Raw genomic sequence first — 24,183 nt, 5'->3', positions numbered from 1 at the left:
AGAGCATCATCCAACATGTCACTTCTTCCTTCCTGAGGCATCCTTCTCTTGGCTTGTAGCCTACGGCACTCTCCTGGCTTCCTTCCCGCTTTGCTGCCCATTCCTTCCCAGTTTCATATACTGGATCCTTCTCCTCTGGACCTCTACATGTTGGACTATGCCTGGGCTCTGTCTTGAACTTGTCTCTTCTTCAGCTTCACACTCATTTCCTAGGTTATCTCATCCAGGCCCATGGCTTTCAAGACCTTCTGTAGGCTGATGACTCCCAAATTGATATCTCTTGCCTGGACCTCTCTCCTGTCTTATTTCTTGCCCAGGGCCACACAGTTGTGCAAGTTACGCTTCACACAGTTCCAAGGGGTATCATCATTGATATTGGCAGCAATCATAGATTTGTGTGTTTATTAATATAACTTTCTGGCAGTTTACAATAAGGTGACAATAAAGTGTTTTCTAGTTTGCACCAAGTCATCTGGTGGGCTAGTGGGCATGGTTGTGACAACTTTTCCTTCCATCAGGCTACACTCCAGCTATCCTCCGTTGTGGCTGTTCTTTAGGCAAACCAAGTACACACCTGCCTGTGCTGTGCACTGCTCTCCCCTGCCTTGACCCTGTCCTCTAGGTATGTGGTTGGCTGCCCTGCCCACTCATGTCATTCCAGGCTCTGTTCAAGCATTACCAGCCTTGATAAAGTAGTAGCCCTCAATTCTTTCCTGCTTGACTATTTTTAATAGTCAATACCTCTCCTTTGCATTGTATTATAAATGTATTTTCTTATCTTTTTTCTTGCTTTCTCCACTAGTCTTTAAACTCTGTGAGGGCTAGGACTTTTTCACTGTTGAATTCCTGGCATCTAGAAGAGCGTCTGGCATGGAGCAGGTGCTCAAAAAATAAATAAATATTTGTCGAATGGATGAATGAATGAAAGGGTAGCATGGCTATACTTCTTCATGTCATTAGCTTATGTCCTAGTATTCCATATATAGTAGGTATTATGGACTGAATGTTTGTGTTTCCCCAAAATTCATACGTTGAAGACCTAACCTCCAATGTGATGGTATTTGGAAGTGATATTTGGTGGTATTTGGGAGATAATTAGGTTTAGATGAGGTTATGAGAGTGGGACCCCCATGATGGGATTAGTGCCCTTTTGAGAAGAGATGCCAGAGAGCTTGCTTCCTCTCTCTCTCTGCTATGTGAGGACACAGAAAGAAGGAAGCAGTCTGCAAACTAGGAAGAGGGCCCTCACCAGGAACTGAATCTGCCAGCACATTGATCTTGGACTTCCCAGTCTCCAGAACTGTGAGAAATAAATGTTTAAGCCACCCAGTCTATGGCATTTAGTTATAACAGCCTGAGCTGGCTAAGACAGTGGGTGCTCATTAAGTGGGGGTGATAATAACTCTAAACTCCTGGGCCATTGTGAGTCTTTAATCAGGTCATGGATGTGCATGTGAGCTGTATACAAAGACTCTTACAATTGCTCTTATTGCTGAGAAATTAACTCAGAGATAGAAATTGAATTTCATTTATCCATTTACTCCACAATTAATTCTGAGCCTTTTGTAGGTGTTGTGCTCAGGGTCCTGGGGATACAGCAGTGAATAAGCAAAGTCCTTGTCTTCCTGGGGCTCACAAGTTCTCAGAAGATCAGATTTCTTTCTCCTTTTTCTGCTTTGCTCCAATTTCACTAGGGTGTTGTTTGGGTGAAAGGTGCAATCTTATAGCAGCAGAGGGGTGGAGTAGAATATTTGGAGAGAGTAGTGAGCCTGGCTGTCAGGGAGAGCATTTTCAAACCCCAGCTGCCCCGCTTAAAGCTGCAGGAATAAGAAAATTACTTTGTCTCTATAAATCTCATTGTCTCCCCTGTAAAACACATGAACTAATGGAATCTACCTTGCTGGGCTGTTGTGAGGATAATCTGTGTAAAGCACTTGGCATCCAGGGAGAGTTAAGTGCTCAGTAAGTGTTACTTGTAGATCCATTTTTAGGAGAGGTCAAGGAGGGAATAGCTCCTGAGGGAGAGAGTTTTATATCTCAGTGGAGGAAGGAAGATTTCTTAGAGAAGTCCTGGCTATAAGCATATTGTTCACAAGAGACTGACGATTATAAAAGGACATCATAGCAGGGCCTGGTAAGAAAGGAGGAGAGAAACAGGGCTGGAGCAAGAAAAGTGAGTCAAGTGGGTGTGAGGATATAGAAGAAGTGGCCTCGAGGAGACATGTTTGAGGAGATAATTTCTGAATCCCAGGAATGAAGGAAGTTGGGGTGGGGCAATGAGTTTGAGGCCTGACGATGTAAAGGAAAGATCTGTTAGAGGGAAGTGGGCCTATGTTTGTTAGCTGTGACCTTGAGTGGCTTTGGATGCACTAAGGTGGACGTGGGGTTGCAGAGGGGAGTGGAAAAATGGAGCTCAGTAGAGTGAAATGCATTTGGAGTTTCTGGGAGAGCTTGGGAAGTGAATTGGGAGGATGATGAGGGGAAGGGATGGAAAAGGGAAGAGAGGAGTCAGCAAACAATAGGAGAATTGTGTCCAAAAGGGATCCCAGATGGCTGAAAGTGAAGAGCAAGGACAATTAAATTGCAACTTCAAGTTGATAGCTCTGTGTTGTGGCCATGTAACCCCTCCCTACGCTATGCAGCCCCCTGCTTGGTTTGATGTTGGCAACATCCTTGTTTTCCTGGATAGTTTAGGGTAGGGTGGAGAGGATTGACTAAAGTCATCTTTTTGGAAGGAATTTTCATTCAGCCCAGGACTACACACACACACACACACACACACACACACACACTCATGCACACACACAGTGACATATATTATTCCATGATACAACACTTAACCTTACTTTGTGTGATAAAGTAAAAACATAAAGTAAATATCAACTATGGTATCATCAATTCTTTAATGCAAAGAAACTGTTTCAAATAAATAAAAATTTTATAATTTCAAACAAATAAAGATATGATGAGATAGTTGTTCTTGCTTGTTCATAAATTCATCCTAAGACACATGTAGACAAAACTTCAAGCATATGTGGTGAACTACTGATCATAATTTTTCTTTGTTTTTAATGCAGTCCAGGTTGAAAATTTAGTTCACCCAAATGTGTTACCATGAATGATATTAACAATATACTTTTTCTACTTAACTTAAAAAATTCTTAATCTTAATCCAAAGTAATGAACATAAACGAGTCTTGTAATCTTTCTTTGGGGCAAATGACTAAGCTGCAGTAACTTATTCTCTGTTTTGGACAACACCAAGTTAAACTCAATTATTGAATCAGGGTTTGGAAAAGAAAATAGATTTGAAATCCAAGTGTTTTTCTTTAATGTTTCAATTTCTCTTTCAGAAAGTTAAAAATTAAAAGTCTGGGTGGAAGGGAATTGTAAAATATCTCTAATTCTATTTCACTTGGGTTGTGTTCACTAGCAATGTTCTCTTCGAGCTGTTGTAACAATGTTGGGAACATTTAGTAGATAAAGCCATTATTTCTTACTCACTTGGCAAATTAAATCTTTTGAAACCCCTGGATATGTTATCTTGTTGATTTTCTTCTATGGTTTCAAATTTACTTCATTAAGAATACTGAAAACATCAGCAAAATATACCATTTTTATTAACAAACATCATCTTTGAAAAAATTACCAAATGGTACTGCTTCTTGATTAGAAAAATGTGAATCTCATTCTAGAATTCATATACCCTGCTTACCACTTTTCCTTGTAATGATTAGTAAACGTTGGGATGACTCAGTAAGTGGATATGATTGTCTCTAATCTCAGAATAAAATATTCCCAAAGTCAGCTGTGCAGTGAGTTTCCTTTAATAAAATTAACAAGTTAGCCCACATTTTTCAATTTGTCCATGAGATTTGTAGAATATCTTTAGATGCCCAAACCTCAAGACATATAAGCCAGATTCTAAAGAGTAGCATCTAACCATTTTCTAATAACTCTACCATGTTTTCTAGTTGTATTTACTGTCCTATATCTTTTAATATTATGTGCTCTAGTTTAATTCATATTGATCAATAATGCATGTTTCTAATTTTGTAACTATTTAATTCATGTATGTGAGATTAAATTTAAATTATATAACAAATTCTCCATGAATTATCTCACCACACATACCTGATATAAATGAAAAGGATTGCTTCTATTATAATATTAGTGCCCTCAACTTGGATCTCAAAATCTACGCTAGTCTGTGTGTTCTGTACAATATACTGTGTTTTCACTAAGAGGAAAAGTTTTGATTTTGGAAGAGACCTTCAAGATGGTGGAAGAGTAAGACATGGAGATCAACTTCTTCCTCACAAATACATCAGGAATACATCTACATGTGGAACAACTCCTACAGAACACCTACTGAACGCTGGCAGAAGACCTCAGACTTCCCAAAAGGCAAGAAACTCCCCACGTACCTGGGTAGGGCAAAAGAAATAAGAAAAAACAGAGACAAAAGAATAAGGATGAGACCTGCCCCTCTAGGAGAGAGCTGTGAAGAAGGAAAAGTTTCAACATTCTAGGAAGCCCCTTCACTGGTGGAGACAGGGGGTGGGCAGGGGAGAAGCTTCGGAGACACGGAGGAGAGCGCAGCAACAGGGGTGTGGAGGGCAAAGCAGAGGGATTCCCTCACAGAGGATCGGTGCCGACCAGCACTCACCAGCCCGAGAGGATTGTCTGCTCACCCACTGGGGCGGGCGGGAGCTGGGAGCTGAGGCTCTGGCTTCGGAGGTCGGATTCCAAGGAGAAGACTGAGGTTGGCTGCGTGAACACAGCCTGAATGGGGCTAGTGCACCACAGCTAGCCAGGAGGGAGTCCGGGAAAAAGTCTGGAACTGCTGAAGAGGCAGTTCATCCAAAGCTGAACCCCAGGAGTTGTGCGAACAAAGAAGAGAAAGGGAAATCTCTCCCAGCAGCCTCAGGAGCAGCAGATTAAATCTCCACAATCAACTTGATGTACCCTGCATCTGTGGAATACCTGAAGAGACAACGAATCATCCCAAATTGAGGCAGTGGACTTTGGGAGCAACGATATATATATTTCTTTCCTTTTTCTCTTTTTGTGAGTGTGTATGTGTATGCTTCTGTGTGTGATTTGTCTGTATAGCTTTGCTTTTATCATTTGTCCTAGAGTTCTGTCCGTCCGTTTTTGTTTTTTTTTAGTATAGTTTTTAGCGCTTGTTGTCATTGGTGGATTTGGTTTTTTTTTTTTTTTTTTTTTTTAATGGCTGTGTTGGGTCTTCGTTTCTGTGCGAGGGCTTTCTCTAGTTGTGGCAAGTGGGGGCCACTTTTCATCGCAGTGCGTGGGCCTCTCACTATCGCAGCCTCTCAGGTTGCGGAGCACAGGATCCAGACACGCAGGCTCGGTAACTGTGGCTCACGGGCCCAGCTGCTCTGCGGCATGTGGGATCTTCCCAGACCAGGGCTTGAACCCATGTCCCCTGCATTGGCAGGCAGATTCTCAACCACTGCACCACCAGGGAAGCCCAGTGGATTTGTTTTTTAGTTTGGTTGCTCTCTTCTTTCTTTCTTTTTTTAAAATTAATTTATAATTTTTAAAAATTTTTAATAATTATTTTTTATTTTTTATTTTAATAACATTATTTTATTTTATTTTACTTATTTTTTTCTTTCTTTCTTTCTTTTTTTCTCTCTTTTATTCTGAGCCGTGTGGATGACACGGTCTTGGTGCTCCGGCCAGGTGTCAGGCCTGTGACTCTGAGGAGCGAAAGCTAAGCTCAGGACATTCGTCCACAAGAGACCCCCCAACTCCATGTAATATCAAATGGCAAAAATCTCCCAGAGATCTCCATCTCAATGCCAAGAACCAGCTCCATTCAAACACCAGCAAGCTACAGTGCTGGACACCCTATGCCAAACAACTAGCAAGACAGGAACACAACCCCACCCATTAGCGGAAAGGCTGCCTAAAATCATAATAAGGTCTCAGACACCCCAAAACACACCACCAGATGAGGACCTGCCCACCAGAAAGGCAAGATCTAGCCTCATCCACCAGAACACAGGCACCAGTCCCCTCCACCAGGAAGCCTGCACAACCCACTGAACCAACCTTAGCCAGTGGGAGCAGACACCAAAAACAACAGAAACTATGAAACTGCAGCCTGTGTAAAGGAGACCCCAAACGCAGTAAGTTAAGGAAAATGAGAACAAAGAAACACACAGTAGATGAAGGAGCAAGGTAAAAACCCACCATAGCAAACAAATGAAAAAGAAATAGGCAGTCTACCTGAAAAAGAATTCAGAGTAATGATAGTAAAGATAATCCAAAATCTTGGAAATAGCATGGGCAAAATACAAGAAACATTTAAGAACAACTAAAAGAACTAAAGAACAAACAAACAATGAAAACAACAAAATAAATGAAATTAAAAATTCTCTAGAAGGGATCAATAGCAGAATAACTGACGCAGAAGAAGGGATAAGTGACCTGGAACATAAAATAGTGGAAATAACTACTGCAGAGCAGAATAAAGAGAAAAGAATGAAAAGAATTGAGGACAGTCTCAGAGACCTCTGGGACAACACTAAACACTCCAACATTCGAATTTTAGGGGTCCCAGAATAAGAAGAGAAAAAGAAAGGGACTGAGAAAATATTTGAAGAGATTATAGTTGAAAACTTCCCTAGCATGGGAAAGGAAATAGTTAATCAAGTCCAAGAAGCACAGAGAGTCCCATACAGGATAAATCCAAGGAGAAACACGCCAAGACACATATTGATCAAACTATCAAAAATTAAATACAAAGAAAAAATATTACAAGCAGCAAGGGAAAAACAACAAATAACATGTAAGGGAATCCCCATAAGGTTAACAGCTGATTTTTCAGCAGAAACTCTGCAAGCCAGAAGGGAGTGGCAGGACATATTTAAAGTGATGAAAGGGAAAAACCTACAACCAAGATTACTCTACCCAGCAAGGATCTCATTCAGATTCGATGGAGGAATTAAAACCTTTACAGACAAGCAAAAGTTAAGAGAATTCAGCACAACCAAACTAGCTTTACAACAAATGCTAAGGGAACTTCTCCAGGCAGGAAACACAAGAGATGGAAAAGACCTACAAAAACAAACCCAAAACAATTAAGAAAATGATAATAGGAACATACATATCGATAATTACCTTAAATGTAAATGGATTAAATGCTCCCACCAAAAGACATAGACTGGTTGAATGGATACAAAAACAAGACCTGTATATACGCTGTCTACAAGAGACCCACTTCAGACCTAGGGACCCATACAGACTGAAAGTGAGGGGATAGAAAAAGATACTCCATGCAAATGGAAATCAAAAGAAAGCTGGAGTAGCAATTCTTATATCAGACAAAATAGACTTTAAAATAAAGACTATCACAAGACACAAAGAAGGACACTACATAATGATCAAGGGATCAATCCAAGAAGAAGATAAAACAATTGTAAATATTTATGCACCCAACATAGGAGAACCTCAATACATAAGGCAAATACTAACAGCCATAAAACGGGAAATCAACAGTAACACACTCATAGTAGGGGACTTTAACACCCCACTTTCACCAATGGACAGATCATCCAAAATGAAAATAAATAAGGAAACAAAAGCTTTAAATGGTACATTAAACAAGATGGACTTAATTGATATTTATAGGACATTCCATCCAAAAACAACAGAATACACTTTCTTCTCAAGTGCTCATGGAACATTCTCCAGGATAAATTATATCTTGGGTCACACATCAAGCCTTGGTAAATTTAGGAAAATTGAAATCCGATGAAGTATCTTTTCTGACCACAACATTATGAGACTAGATATCAATTACAGGAAAAAATCTGTAAAAAATACAAACACATGGAGGCTAAACAATACACTACTGAAGAACCAAGTGATCACTGAAGAAATCAAAGGGGAAATCAAAAAATACCTAGAAACAAATGACAATTAAAACATGATGACCCAAAACCTATGGGATGCAGCAAAAGGAGTTCTAAGAGGGAAGTTTATAGCAATACAATCCTACCTTAAGAAACAAGAAACATCTCAAATAAACAACCTAACCTTACACCTAAAGCAATTAGAGAAAGAAGAACAAAAAAATCCCTAAGTTAGCAGAAGAAAAGAAATCATAAAGATCAGATCAGAAATAAATGAAAAAGATATGAAGGAAACGATAGCAAAGATCAATAAAACTAAAACCTTGTTATTTGAGAAGATAAACAAAATTGATAAACCGTTAGCCAGACTCATCAAGAAAAAAAGGGAGAAGACTTAAATCAATAGAATTAGAAATGAAAAAGGAGAAGTAACAACTGATACTGCAGAAATACAAAGATCATGAGAGATTATGACAAGCAACTATATGCCAATAAAATGGACAACCTGGAAGAAATGGACAAATTCATAGAAATGCACAACCTTCTGAGACTGAACCAGGAAGAAATAGAAAATATGAGCAGACCAATCACAAGCACTGAAATTGAAACTGTGATTTAAAATCTTTAACAAAGAAAAGCCCAGGACAAGATGGCTTCACAGGCGAATTTTGTCAAACATTTAGAGAAGAGCTAACACCTATCCTTCTCAAACTCTTCCAAAATATAGCAGAGGGAGAAACCCTCCCAAACTCATTCTACGAGGCCAATATCACCCTGATACCAAAAGCAGACAAAGATGTCACAAAGAAAAAAAACTACAGGCCAATATCACTGATGAACATAGATGCAAAAATCCTTAACAAAATACTAGCAAACAGAATCCAACAGCACATTAAAAGGATCACACAACATGATCAAGTGGGGTTTATCCTAGGAATGCAAGGATTCTTCAATATATGCAAACCAATTAATGTGATACACCACATTCACAAACTGAAGAATAAAAACCATATGATCATCTCAATAGATCCAGAGAAAGTTTTCGACAAAATTCAACACCCACTTATGATAAAAACCCTCCAGAAAGCAGGCATCGAGGGAACTTTCCTCAACATAATAAAGGCCATATATGACAAACCCACAGCCAACATCGTCCTCAATGGTGAAAAACTGAAACCATTTCCACTAACATCAGGAACAGGACAAGGTTACCCACTCTCACCACTATTACTCAACATAATTTTGGAAGTTTTAGCCACAGCAATCAGAGAAGAAAAAGAAATAAAAGGAATCCAAATCGGAAAAGAAGAAGTAAAGCTGTCACTGTTTGCAGATGACATGATACTATCCATAGAGAATCCTAAAGGTGCTACCAGAAAACTACTAGAGCTAATCAATGAATTTGGTAAAGTAGCACGATACAAAATTAATGCACAGAAATCTCTTGCATTCCTATATACTAATGATGGAAAATCTGAAAGTGAAATTGAGAATACACTCCCATTTACCATTGCAACAAAAAGAATAAAATACCTAGGAATAAACCTACCTAAGGAGACAAAAAACCTGTATGCAGAAAACTATAAGACACTGATTAAAGAAACTATAGATGATACAAATAGATGGAGAGATATACCATGTTCTTGGACCAGAGGAATCAACATTGTGAAAATGACTATACTACCCAAAGCAATCTACAGATTCAATGCAATCCCTATCAAACTACCAATGGCATTTTTCACAGAACTAGAACAAAAAATTTCACAATTTGTATGGAAACACAAAAGACCCCGAATAGCCAAAGCAATCTTGAGAAAGAAAAACAGAGCTGGAGGATTCAGGCTCCCTGACTTCAGACTATACTACAAAGCTACAGTAATCAGGACGGTATGGTACTGGCACAAAAACACAAATATAGATCAATGGAACAGGATAGAAAGCCCAGAGAAACCCATGCACATATGGTCACCTTATCTTTGATAAAGGAGGCAAGAATATACAGTGGAGAAAAGATAGCCTCTTCAATAAGTGGTGCTGGGAAAACTGGACAGCTACATGTAAAAGAATGAAATTAGAACACTCCTTAACACCATACACAAAAATAAATTCAAAATAGTTTAAAAACCTAAATGTAAGGCCAGACACTAACAAACTCTTAGAGGAAAACATAGGCAGAACACTCTATGACATACATCACAGCAAGATCCTTTTTGACCCACCTCCTAGAGAAATGGAAATAAAAACAAAAATAAACAAATGGGACCTAATGAAACTTAAAAGCTTTTGCACAACAAAGGAAACCATAAACAAGACGAAAAGACAACCCTCAGAATGGAGAAAGTATTTGCAAATGAAGCAACTGACAAAGGATTAATCTCCAAAATTTACAAGCAGGTCAGGCGGCTCAATATCAAAAAAACAAACAACCCAATCCAAAAATGGGCAGAAGACCTAAATAGACATTTCTCCAAAGAAGATATACAGATTGCCAACAAACACATGAAAGAATGCTCAACATCATTAATCATTAGAGAAATGCAAATCAAAACTATAATGAGATATCCTCTCACACCAGTCAGAATGGCCATCATCAAAAAAATCTACAAACAACAAATGCTGGAGAGGGTGTGGAGTAAAGGGAACCCTCTTGCGCTGTTGGTGGCAATGTAAATTGATACAGCCACTATGGAGAACAGTATGGAGGTTCCTTAAAAAACTAAAAATAGAATTACCATATGATCCAGCAATCCCACTACTGAGCATATACCCAGAGAAAACCATAATTCAAAAAGACACATGCACCCCAATGTTCATTGCAGCACTATTTACAATAACCAGGTCACGGAAGCAACCTAAATGCCCATCGACAGACAAATGGATAAAGAAGTTGTGGTACATATATACAATGGAATATTACTCAGCCATAAAAAGGAACGAAATTGAGTCATTTGTTGAGACATGGATGGATCTAGAGGCTGTCATACAGAGTGAAATAAGTTAGAAAGAGAAAAACAAATATCGTATATTAACGCATGTATGTGGAACCTAGAATAATGGTACAGATGAACCAGTTTGCAGGGCAGAAGTTGAGACACAGATGTAGAGAACAAACGTATGGACACCAAGGGGGGAAAACCGCGGTGAGGTGGGGATGGTGGTGTGCCTAATTGGACGATTGGGATTGACATGTATACACTGATGTGTATAAAATTGATGACTAGTAAGAAACTGCAGTATAAAAAAACAAACAAACAAACAAAAAAAACAACTAATGCTAAACTTTCTTTGGGTTATTTGTATGGAAATATGTTAATATAAATGTTTCAGACATTACATGAAATTTCTAAAAATCTTATATGTTCTGGTATAATGTTATAAGTAATAATTCTAGTTATTACTTTAAAATGTATATCTCAGAAATAACTAAATTTCCTTGTCAATTGCATTATTATGAACTTTCATCAAATTTTTTAAAATTTATTTATTTATTTATTTATTTATGGGTGTGTTGGGTCTTTGTTTCTGTGCAAGGGCTTTCTCTAGTTGTGGCAAGCGGGGGCCACTCTTCATCGCGGTGCACGGGCCTCTCACTGTCGCGGCCTCTCTTGTTGCGGAACACAAGCTCCAGACGCGCAGGCTCAGTAGTTGTGGCTCACGGGCCTAGTTGCTCTGCAGCATGTGGGATCTTCCCAGACCAGGGCTCGAACCCGTGTCCCCTGCACTGGCAGGCAGACTCTCAACCACTGTGCCACCAGGGAAGTCCTCGTCAAATCTTTAACTGTGATCATTTTTAAGTCTTTTGTCATTTACAGACAGTTCTGGGTGTACTCTGATGCTTTTGCAAAAATGTTCCTATAAAAGGGTTTCATCTTCAAGGAATTCATGGAAAAGACTCTGACAAGTACAGGTTTCTGATAACGGACTGTACTGCTGAACTGAATGAATAAGCATTTTCAGAACTCTAATGGAAAACTGATGAATTCATAAAAGTGCTAACAAAAGATCAAGATGAAAAAAAATTAATTACATGGGACTGAGTGAACTGATGAGGATGATTATAATTTTTGTGACTTTCTGTTTGAATAAAAAAAAAATCCCACAAGGACTCAGAGGCAAAAAATATACAAATCAATTTTCACTACAAAGTAAAGGACCTGTTACAGTGGAGGATTACTGGACTGAATGTCAATATTATGACATAGTATGAGTGTGTTTCGTGTTTGGTAATTGCGATCATTGTTGCTTTTGTTGTGGTCATCCATTTACAATGCTTGGTGTCAGTTTATTTATCTCTTGTAAAAATAAAATACAGTGTGTGTGTGTGTGAAAAAAAAAAAGAAAAGATTGTTTTGGCTATTTGGGGTCTTTTGTGTTTCCATACAAATTGTGAAATTTTTTGTTCTAGTTCTGTGAAAAATGCCAGTGGTAGTTTGATAGGGATTGCATTGAATCTGGAGATTGCTTTGGGTAGTATAGTCATTTTCACAATGTTGATTCTTGCGGTCGAAGAACATGGTATATCTCTCCATCTATTTGTATCATCTATAATTTCTTTCATCAGTGTCTTATAGTTTTCTGCATACAGGTCTTTTGTCTCCTTAGGTAGGTTTATCCCTAGGTAATTTATTCTTTTTGTTGCAATGGTAAATGGGAGGGTTTCCTTAATTTCTCTTTCAGATTTTCCATCATTAGTATATAGGAATGCAAGAGATTTCTGTGCATTAATTTTGTATCGTGCTACTTTACCAAATTCATTGATTAGCTCTAATAGTTTTCTGGTAGCACCTTTAGGATTCTCTATGGATACTATCATGTCACCTGCAAACAGTGACAGCTTTACTTCTTCTTTTCTGATTTGGATTCATTTTATTTCTTTTTCTTCTCTGATTGCTGTCGTTAAAACTTCCAAAACTATGTTGAATAATAGTGGTGAGAGTGGGCAACCTTGTCCTGTTCCTGATGTTAGTGGAAATGGTTTCAGTTTTTCACCATTGAGGACGATGTTGGCTGTGGGTTTGTCATATATGGCCTTTATTATGTTGAGGAAAGTTCCCTCGATGCCTACTTTCTGGAGGGTTTTTATTATAAATGGTGTTGAATTTTGTCGAAAGCTTTTTCTGCATCTATTGAGATGATCATATGGTTTTTATTCTTCAATTTGTGAATATGGTGTATCACATTAATTGGTTTGCGTATATTGAAGAATCCTTGCATTCCTAGGATAAACCCCACTTGATCATGGTGTATGGTCCTTTTAATGTGCTGTTGGATTCTGTTTGCTATTATTTTGTTGAGGATTTTTGCATCTATGTTCATCAGTGATATTGGCCTGTAGTTTTCTTTCTTTGTGACATCTTTGTCTGCTTTTGGTATCAGGGTGATGGTGGCCTCGTAGAAGGAGTTTGGGAGTGTTCCTCCCTCCACTATATTTTGGAAGAGTTTGAGAAGGATAGGTGTTAGCTCTTCTCTAAATGTTTGATAGAATTTGCCTGTGAAGCCATCTGGTCCTGGGCTTTTGTTTGCTGGAAGATTTTTAATCACAGTTTCCACTTCAGTGTTTGTGATTGGTCTGTTTATATTTTCTATTTCTTCCTGGTTCAGTCTCAGAAGGTTTTGTTTTCTAAGAATTTGTCCCTTTCTTTTCTAAGAATTTGTCCATTTCTTCCATTTGTGCTTTTCTAAGAATTTGTCCATTTCTAAGAATTTGTGTATTTCTTGCAGGTTGTCCATTTTATTGGCATAGAGTTGCTTGTCGTAATCTCTCATGATCGTTTGTATTTCTGCAGTGTCAGTTACTTCTCCTTTTTCATTTCTAATTCTATTGACTTGAGTCTTCTTTTTTCTTGATGAATCTGGCTAACGGTCTATCAATGTTGTTTATCTTCTCAAAGAACCAGCTTTTAGTTTTATTGATGTTTGTTACTGTTTCCTTCATATCTTTTTCATTTATTTCTGATCTGATCATTATGATTTCTTTCCTTCTGCTAACTTTGGGATTTTTCTGTTCTTCTTTCTCTGATTGCTTTAGGTGTAAGGTTAGGTTGTTCATTTGAGATGTTTCTTGTTTCTTGAGGTTGGATTGTATTGCTATAAACTTCCCTCTTAGAACTCCTTTTGCTGCATCCCATAGGTTTTGGGTCATCATGTTTTAATTGTCATTTGTTTCTAGGTATTTTTTGATTTCCCCTTTGATTTCTTCAGTGATCACTTGGTTCTTCAGTAGTGTATTGTTTAGCCTCCATGTGTTTGTATTTTTTACAGATTTTTTCCTGTAATTGATATCTAGTCTCATAATGTTGTGGTCAGAAAAGATACTTCATCGGATTTCAATTTTCCTAAATTTACCAAGGCTTGATGTGTGACCCAAGATATAATTTATCCTGGAGAATGTTCCATGAGCACTTGAGAAGAAAGTGTATTCTGTTGCTTTTGGATGGAATGTCCTATAAATATCAATTAAGTCCATCTTGTTTAATGTACCATTTAAAGCTTTTGTTTCCTTATTTATTTTCATTTTGGATGATCTGTCCATTGGTGAAAGTGGGGTGTTAAAGTCCCCTACTATGAGTGTGTTACTGTTGATTTCCCGTTTTATGGCTGTTAGTATTTGCCTTATGTATTGAGGTTCTCCTATGTTGGGTGCATAAATATTTACAATTGTTTTATCTTCTTCTTGGATTGATCCCTTGATCATTATGTAGTGTCCTTCTTTGTGTCTTGTGATAGTCTTTATTTTAAAGTCTATTTTGTCTGATATAAGAATTGCTACTCCAGCTTTCTTTTGATTTCCATTTGCATGGAGTATCTTTTTCTATCCCCTCACTTTCAGTCTGTATGGGTCCCTAGGTCTGAAGTGGGTCTCTTGTAGACAGCATATATACAGGTCTTGTTTTTGTATCCATTCAGCCAGTCTATGTCTTTTGGTGGGAGCATTTAATCCATTTACATTTAAGGTAATTATCGATATGTATGTTCCTATTATCATTTTCTTAATTGTTTTGGGTTTGTTTTTGTAGGTCTTTTCCATCTCTTGTGTTTCCTGCCTGGAGAAGTTCCCTTAGCATTTGTTGTAAAGCTAGTTTGGTTGTGCTGAATTCTCTTAACTTTTGCTTGTCTGTAAAGGTTTTAATTCCTCCATCGAATCTGAATGAGATCCTTGCTGGGTAGAGTAATCTTGGTTGTAGGTTTTTCCCTTTCATCACTTTAAATATGTCCTGCCACTCCCTTCTGGCTTGCAGAGTTTCTGCTGAAAGATCAGCTGTTAACCTTATGGGGATTCCCTTACATGTTATTTGTTGTTTTTCCCTTGCTGCTTGTAATATTTTTTCTTTGTATTTAATTTTTGATAGTTTGATTAACATGTGTCTTGGCGTGTTTCTCCTTGGTTTTATCCTGTATGGGACTCTCTTCCCCTCCTGAACTTGATTAACTCTTTCCTTTCCCACTTAGGGAAGTTTTCAACTGTAATCGCTTCAAATATTTTCTCATTCCCTTTCTTTTTCTCTTCTTCTTCTGGGACCCCTATAATTCGAATGTTGGTGCATTTAATGTTGCTCCAGAGGTCTCTGAGACTGCCCTCTATTCTTTTCATTGTTTTTTCTTTATTCTGCTCTGCAGTAGTTATTTCCACTATTTTATCTTCCAGGTCACTTATCCGTTCTTCTACCTCAGTTATTCTGCTATTGACCCCTTCTAGAGAATTTTTAATTTCATTTATTGTGTTGTTCATCACTGTTTGTTTGTTCTTTAGTTCTTCTAGGTCCTTGTTAAACATTTCTTGTATTTTCTCCATTCTATTTCCAAGATTTTGGATCATCTTTACTATCATTACTCTGAATTCTTTGTCAGGTAGACTGCCTATTTCCTCTTCATTTGTTTGGTCTGGTGGGGTTTTGCCTTGCTCCTTCATCTGCTGTGTGTTTCTCATTTTCCTTAACTTACTGTGTTTGGGGTCTACTTTTCACAGGCTGCAGGTTCGTATTTGCCGTTGTTTTTGGTGTCTGTCTCCAGTGGCTAAGTTTCGTTCAGTGGGTTGTGTAGGCTTCCTGGTGGAGGGGACTAGTGCCTGTGTTCTGGTGGATGAGGTTGGATCTTGTCTTTCTCCTGGGCAGGTCCATGTCTGGTCGTGTGTTTTGGAGTGTCTGTGGCCTTATTTTGATTTTAGGCAGCCTCTCTGCTAATGGATAGGGTTGTGTTTCTGTCTTGCTAGTTGTTTGGTGTAGGGTGTCCAGCACTGTAGCTTGCTGGTCATTGAGTGGAGCTGGGTCTAGGCGTTGAGATGGAGATCTCTGGGAGGTTTTTGCCATTTGATATTATGTGGAGCTGGGAGGTCTCTTGTGGACCAGTATGCTGAAGTTGGCTCTCCCACCTCAGAGGCATAGCCCTGACGCCTGGCTGGAGCACCAAGAGCCTGTCATCCACATGGCTCAGAGTAAAAGGGAGGAAAAAAGGAAAGAAAGAAAGAAGAAGATAAAATAAAATAAAGTAAAATAAAACAAAAAAGTTATTAAAATAAAAAATAATTATTAAAAAATTTTTAAAAAGGTAATAAAAAAAAAAGAAAGAAAGAAAGAAGAGAGCAACCAAACCAAAAAACAAACCCACAAATGATAACAAGTGCTAAAAACTATACTAAAATCAACAACAATGACAAGAAAACTGGACAGATAGAACCCTAGAACAAATGGTAAAGGCAAAGCTATACAGACAAAATCTCACCCAGAAGCATACACATACACACTCACAAAAAGAGAAAAAGGGATTAAAAAATATATATCCTTGCTCCCAACGTCCACCTCCTGAATTTGGGATGATCCGTTGTCTATTCAGGTATTCAACAGATGCAGGTACATCAAGTTGTTTGTGGAGCTTTAATCCGCTGCTTCTGAGGCTGCTGGGAGAGATTTCCCCTTCTCTTCTTTGTTCGCACAGCTCCCGGGGTTCAGCTTTGGATTTGGACCCGCCTCTGTGTGTAGGTCGCCTGAGGGCGTCTGTTCTTCGCTCAGACAGGATGAGGTTAAAGGAGCAGCTGCTTCGGGGGCTCTGGCTCACTCAGGCCAGGGGGAGGGATGGGTACGGATGCGGGGCGAGCCTGCGGCGGCAGAGGCATCGTGACGTTGCACCAGCCTGAGGCGCGCTGTGCGTTCTCCCGGGGAAGTTGTCCCTGGATCACGGGAGCCTGGCAGTGGCGGGCTGCACAGCCTCCAGGGAGGGGCGGTGTGGAGAGTGACCTGTGCGCGCACACAGGCTTCTTGGTGGTGGCAGCAGCAGCCTTAGCGTCTCATGCCCGTCTCTGGGGTCCGCGCTGATAGCCGCGGCTCGCGCCCGTCTCTGGAGCTCGTTTAGGCGGCGCTCTGAATCCCCTCTCCTTGCGCACCATGAAACAAAGAGGCAAGAAAAAGTCTCTTGCCTGTTCGGCAGCTCCAGACCTTTTCCCGGACTCCCTCCCGGCCAGCTGTGGCGCACTAGCCCCCTTCAGGCTGTGTTCACGCAGCCAACCCCAGTCCTCTCCCTGGGATCTGACCGAAGCCCGAGCCTCAGCTCCCAGCCCCCGCCCGCCCCGGCGGCTGAGCAGACAAGCCTCTCGGGCTGGTGAGTGCTGCTCGGCACCGCTCCTCTGTGTGGGAATCTCTCCACTTTGCCCTCCGCACCCCTGTGGCTGCTCTCTCCTCCGTGGCTCTGAAGCTTCCCCCTCTGCCATCCGCAGTCTCCGCTGCGAAGGGGCTTCCTAGTGTGTGGAAACCTTTCCTCCTTCACAGCTCCCTCCCACTGGTGCAGGTCCCATCCCTATTCCTTTGTCTCTGTTTTTTCTTTTTTCTTTTGCCCTACCCAGGTATGTGGGGGAGTTTCTTGCCTTTTGGGAGGCTGAGGTCTTCTGCCAGCGTTCAGTAGGTGTTCTGTAGGAGTTGTTCCACCTGTAGATGTATTTCTGATGTATTTGTGGGGAGGAAGGTGATCTCCACGTCTTACTCTTCTGCCATCTTGAAGCTCCTCTCTGATATTTTCTAATTAATTAAAAAAAAAAAAAGCGCTGGTTGTGACCATTGATTTTATGATCCACCAATGGATGGGGCCTGCAGTTTGAAAAACATTCAGTCAGTGAAAGGGGTTGAGTTTCCCCATTGGGTCAATGACAGTGTGGAGATCAATTAGTATCCATGAGATGTAGCATCAAGAATAGGAATTATGTCAAGTTTAGTGGAGTCACCCAATTAGTGCCAGAGTGACCATGAGAACCTTGACCTCTTGAGAAGGTTCAGAACTTGGGGAGGGCATTGCAGTTTTCCCAAAATAAGGATGGAAATTTGAGCTGATCTTACCTTAAGGGGCCTGGTGGCCCCAGATGCCATTGGCTTGACAATAGCAGCAGTAGAGTGAAGGGCTGAAGTGCGTGAGCTTTGGGGCACGGCCGCTGAATCTTGGTTCTGCCACTTGCCAGCTGTGTGCAGGTTGCTTAACCTTTTTGTGGTTCATTTTTCTCCTTTGTAAAATGGGGATAATAGTATTGAGCTCAGAGGATTATTATGAGGACTAATTGAGTTGCTATATACTGTACATGTAAAATACTTAGTGTTTAGAATGTGATATGCATTCCCTGAAAATAAGATTTAAAAAAATTTTCAAGGGAAGTTGTGCTCAGGCAGACTATAGGAGTTGAAGGAGCTTCTCAGGATTGCTGCAAACCTCCATCTGAAGACTGCCTTTCTGGGCGAATGGCGCTTCCCAACGTCAGGAGGGTTGGAAACACTGAAATTCCCCATCAGACCCACCCGGGAGTCTGTCCACTGTTGTATGAATCTATGTTCGGAGACTACCCATCTGTGTCCAGGAGCTGGGGTCGTAGCACGTCATCAAAAGGCCTGGGTCAAACCTAGGAATGTCAGTCGACACTCCTCCACGAGCAGCATGATGGAGGTTAAGGTGTTTGCAGTAGAGGAAAAACGTTCACATTTTAAATGATAGAGTTTAAGATGTAAGCGGAGGAGCGGCTATGGGTTGAGCCAGGGTGTGCTCACGGGACGGGTTTGTGGAAATGGAGCAGGTGGAGGTAATCCAGAAATGTGAGGCATAGGACGCAGGAAGCTGAGATCCCAGGAAAGGTGGAGAGGCTGTGGGCGGAGTGGGAAGACGATAAATCAGATGTCAGAGTTAGTGACTCTGGGGGCTGAAGGAGAGTGACAGGTGTAATGACGGGGTGGGGGGTGGGGGTGGGTATAGAGGGCTGCGAGCTTCCAGGGAGAAGGTTTTCTGTGGAGAGAGAGGGGAGTCAAAGAGGTTTAGAAACATCACCGGGATACTGATACTGCCTCCCCTGGGGCAAAGGGAGAGGAACAGCCTGATCTGAGAGGAGGAAGAGGGAAAGGCCCTGTGGAGAGCCGGGCATGGCTGAGGACACTCTGCGGGGTGGATCTGTTAGCGGTGGGCAGCAGGTCTAAAGCAGGGGAAGCGGAGGTGGAGGGAAGCAGTAGAGAGCCATGGGATGGCAAGGTGAGAGCCTCCGTGATGGTAGAGGTGCCAAGAATGACAGAAACTGAGGACAGGAGCTGACGCGACCCAAGGGAACCAACTTGGGCAGGACATGCCTAGCACAGCCTCTACCACTCTGTGGGCTTTCAACAAACCTGCTTCCCTTCTTGCTTCTTTCCTTTCAGTGAGCCTCAGTCTCCTACCCTGTAAACTGAGAAAAGCAACGGATGTTTGTGCATTGCTCATAAACACGGAAATGGGCAATTGACTCCATTCTTTTCCTCAGTATCCACGCCCTTCAAGGTCCCTCCTTTGTGACCTTTCCTGGAGACGGAGCCCAAACGGTCTCTAATTCCCGTCACTGGATCCTGTGAATTGTGTGTACCAGGGGTTGAGGTGGGGTCCACACCTTCCCGCCCTTGCGCTGTACCACCCAACCCCGGGGCTGGAGCTTTGCTTACATATCACCATGGCTCCCAGGGGCTAAGGCCCCACTTTCTGTTTTAGGGGCATTAGAACATTTAGGGCAGTTGATGGGGGAGGAGCTACCTGGGGCCATTCTGGCTGGGGCTCAGCAATCCTGGCAGCACAGGCTGCCAGATGAGCCAGGGGCTGTGCAGGCTGCCTTGACGGAAGTGATTGGTGGACATGACTTCTGCACTGGAGCTGCTCCCTTGAAGGGCTGGAGTGATCTCCAGCCACTCGATGGGCTCATGAGGGGCTCAGATGCCTCTCAACACAGACTCCCCTCCCTGAGAGTCATCCCTGTACCCCACGCCAGCTCTAGCCCTCTTGTCTCTGAGTATAGAGCCCCCCAAGGTCGTGTCCCACCATGCTAGTCCCCTCCTCCAGTCCTGGTGACCCTCACCTTGTCTCCCAAGGAGGGGAGAGGGTCTCTTGGCTGCTTCTTCCTCCTCCATGACTTTTTAGTCTTTATTACAGAATTAAGTCTGTCTGTGTTCTCTTCCGCTCAGGGCTTTCTCGGGATTCCCAAGAGTCTGGAAGTAAAGAAGTCTGACTATTAGCTCTTTCCTTTCTTCTGTGTCCCTGCAGCTCAAGGACTTGAGCTACCCGGGGCCCGATGATGGGGAGTGGCTGTCCCTAATCTTTGTTATGGCGCATTCTAGAAGTTCTGCTCCACTCAGGGCCTTCTGTTCCCTTCCCTTCAAGGTCAGCAAGTGAGGGAAGAAAGAACAAGTCCCAAGTTTCCTATTTCAGGATCTTACCTCAGTACACATGCTCAGGAACTGACTTCAAAGGGCTGCGCTGGGACAGGCTCTCCAGTCACAGACCCTCCGTGGAAGGGACCTGCCCGGCCAGCCGCTATCTCTATCAGGATTCTTTTGGTTACAAGTGTCACGAGCTCCCTGGGGAGTATTTTGTAAAAGGAGGTGAGGGTGTGTCCCTGTAGTTGGGGGCGAGGAGCGGCCGGCCTCAGCTGGCGCCTGGCACACAGACCTGGGAGGCTCTGGTGCGTACCCTCCTTCGCTTATACAGACTGATCTTCCTGCTCCTCTGGCCGCTTGGCAGAACACGGCTGCCCTAAAACGACCAAGCGTACATGATACAGGGTCAGCCACTTGCATGTGGCCCACTGCTGTCCGTTCCTAAGCCCAGATCCCCAGGATGGGGCATCTGATGGCCGCGTTTGGACCGGGCACCCGCCTCTGTTCCGATCATCTGTGGCTGGGCCAGGGGCGGGGGCTGAGAGAGGGCTCAGGCGCTACCCAGTGGTTCTAGATGGGCCGTGTCTGAGAGTGAGAGGTGGGGGCAGGTCATCCTCAGAGATCAGAGAATCATCACATACAGGCAGGCTTCTGTGCCTTGTCTAGCTGCACGTCTGCTGCTTGGGCCCCCGTGAGCACACCCTGCCACGCAGGGGTCCAGCCCGTGAGAGTCCCTCCAGTGAAGGCCAGTCCTGTCCCTCCCGCTTCCCCCAGAGCTGACACAATGCTGAGCTGAAGGCTTTCTCCCTGTAACGTCCCCACCTCTGGTGTCAGTTCCAACCCCTGAGGCCATCGAAAATTAATCCAGTCCCTTTTCCACTAACAAGCCCTTTGGGTATCTGAAGAATTTGAAGAAGCGGCTTCTTCCAGGAACTCTGGCCAACTCCTTTAGCTTTTCCTGGTGGGATGTAGTTCTGGCTCCTTTGCCATCCTGACCACTTACTTCTGATGAGCTCCTCGCTAGATCGTCTTTACTTTAAAGCATGGCCTCCTGGGCTGGATGCAGTAATACTCTGTGTCTGGCCTGGCGTGGCACGTGCCGGCACCGACACACTTCCCTCATTCTAAAAACTACAGTGCACGCAGTGTACGATTGCACCGGATTATTTAATGAACTTCTGTAAAGATGAGAGGGTGCTAGAGCAGAATTTAACCAGGCTGCCTGGATCCTAATGCTGGCGTGGCCACCTGCTAGTCAGGGGATTATGGGAAATCACTTCAAGAACGTTCAGAGCTTCAGTTTCCTCTTCTGTGGGAATGCTAGTGGCCCTAACCTCCTAAATTTATATGTTTGTTTTAAATGGGGACTAAATTAGTCCCCACGGTACTGGAATCTAGGACATGTTCAATAAAAGTTAGCTGTTAGCACCATCATTATTAGTATTGCTTCAAGCACCAGTGTGGGCTTGGGTGTTTCTTACATGATGTGCATATAGGCATCCGGATGTAGCCATGTGGTGTTTAGGGGTCCAGTGTGGGACTCTGTCCTTGTGAAACTTCATCATGTTAGATTCTGCCCATTATTCTAACCCCATCCTGCTAATGTTGGTCTCTGGCTCAGTGAGGCCGTCTATTCCATGCCTCGCCCAAATTTGCACCTTGGCCAAAGTTGAAGGAATCTCAATACCAGTAGGTAGCTTTTGTTTTCCCTTGGCCTCTCTGGAAGGTTAGTGGATGGAGAATATAAATGGAGAAACGGGAAGCTCAAGCAACCATCTCAGAAGTACAGAGTGGCCGTTACAAGCTCTAGGAGGGGAGTCAGCAGCCGGGGGCTCCAGCCTCTACTGGCTCATGGTGCAGCGCAGCGTAAATGAATGGAGCGCTCCAAGCTCCAGCTTCCTTATCTGTAACACGTGCAGTCTATGGAATCCACCTCCTAGGCTTGTGGTGTGGATTCCATGAGCAAAAGCATGTCTGGCTCACACATAGTAGGTGCTCAATAAATATGAGCTACTCTATTTACATTGCTGTGGTGGTTGCTCTCTGTGGTCCTGGGAACCATCACGTAGCACTGGTCCTAAGAACAGCAGGAGTCTGGAAGAGGCACTGGTGTTGGGGTACCGCCAACGCAATCCTTGGGAGAAGAAAGAATGGGATGGAGTGAGAGCTGGAGGATCTGATGGCCGGGGCAGCCAGCTAACAGAAACAGCGGCAAAGAGGTCCAGCTCACACAGCGACCCTTTGTTCAGCCCTCTGCTGGCATGTTCTCCTCCAACACTGAGGCTGCTATAACAGAGGCCTTGCTGAGCAGCACACGGATCCCCAGCCGCCAAGGTCAGGCGTACGCAGCCAGACTTCCCCAGCTGTGGTCTGGCCCTCTCCCAGCGCATCTGCGGGTTGGGTACTCAACAGAGTGGGGAGCCCAGAGGGCCAGGGTGGGGGGGGACTATGGAGGCTGAATCTTGTGTGGCAGCCACAGAAATGTGAAAAAGGTCCTTATTTTTTAAAAGCTCCCACCTTAAAGCTTGGAGTTTGGTGTCCCCGAAGATGGTGGTAATAAAATGATGGTGATAAATTGTAAAGATAGGGGCCATTCGGGCTTCTGAAAAGTATTTTGGCTTGATGGAAATGAACAGCTTCTGTGCATATTGAAAATTAATCAAGTGATTCAGATCTTTGCATAATTAAAGTCCTTTATAGGGCTCAACGAAGCCTCTGCTGGAAAGCTCTCAGCATATGTGTTCCAGAGATCTTGGAGATACCTAATGAGGCTTATTTTGTCCAGACTTAACAACAGTGAAACTGAAGAAAAATCAGGGAGCATCAGACCGAGTTGTTCGTATCTCTCTGGTCCCAGATTACCCCAGTGTGGCCAGGTGTTGCCAGAGATGGCAGACCTCCCCTCAGAGAACTTTCCTCTGCCCTCCCACTTGCTCTCATGTGGCTCAGGAGAAAGGGGTGCTGCACCGCCAAATCCAGCCATGCCCCAGGCCCATTCCTCTGCTGCAAGACTTGCGCAGGTGCTCTCTTCAGAAAGCAGAAGCCCGCCAGACCAACCGAGGCCCCGGGGGTAGACCCTGTCCCAGGGCCATAGCACCAGAGGCCCTCTGTTTAGAAAGGAAAATCTTAAAAGTAAGTCACTTGGCTTCTGCTCTTGGGCTCTGGGGTTACTTTGCCAACTTCCTTAAGGTTTCACTTTACTCTGTGGTGACATCTTTTCAGCCTGTTCCAGAAACCAGGTTTCCTGATGGCTGTTGGGTTCCTGGCAATGTCTCTTGCTCCTGGGTGGCCAGGCTGCATCTGGAGAGGACTCTCTCCTCCCCTGCTTCAAAGCGGCTTGCTTGAGCCTGAAACGGTTCTCTTTTCCCCACATCTCACATGATGCCCTAAGGTCTGCCCTCGCCATGACTTTCCTTTACATTTAACTGTGACAATGCTGCAGCTCAGACCCCTCGAGTCTGTTTTTTTTTTTTTAACGTCTTTATTGGAGTATAATTGCTTAACAATGGTGTGTTAGTTTCTGCTTTATAACACAGTGAATCAGTTATATATATACATATGTCCCCATATCTCTACCCTCTTGCGTCTCCCGCCCTCCCATCCTCCCTATCCCACCCCTCTAGGTGGTCACAAAGCACGGAGCTGATCTCCCTGTGCTATGTGGC

Source organism: Balaenoptera physalus, assembly GCF_965194825.1.
Source record: "Balaenoptera physalus genome assembly, chromosome: 17".
In the NCBI taxonomy this organism is placed as follows: domain Eukaryota; kingdom Metazoa; phylum Chordata; class Mammalia; order Artiodactyla; family Balaenopteridae; genus Balaenoptera; species Balaenoptera physalus.
The sequence above is the reverse complement of the archived record's forward strand: the minus strand, read 5'-3'. Positions refer to the sequence as shown.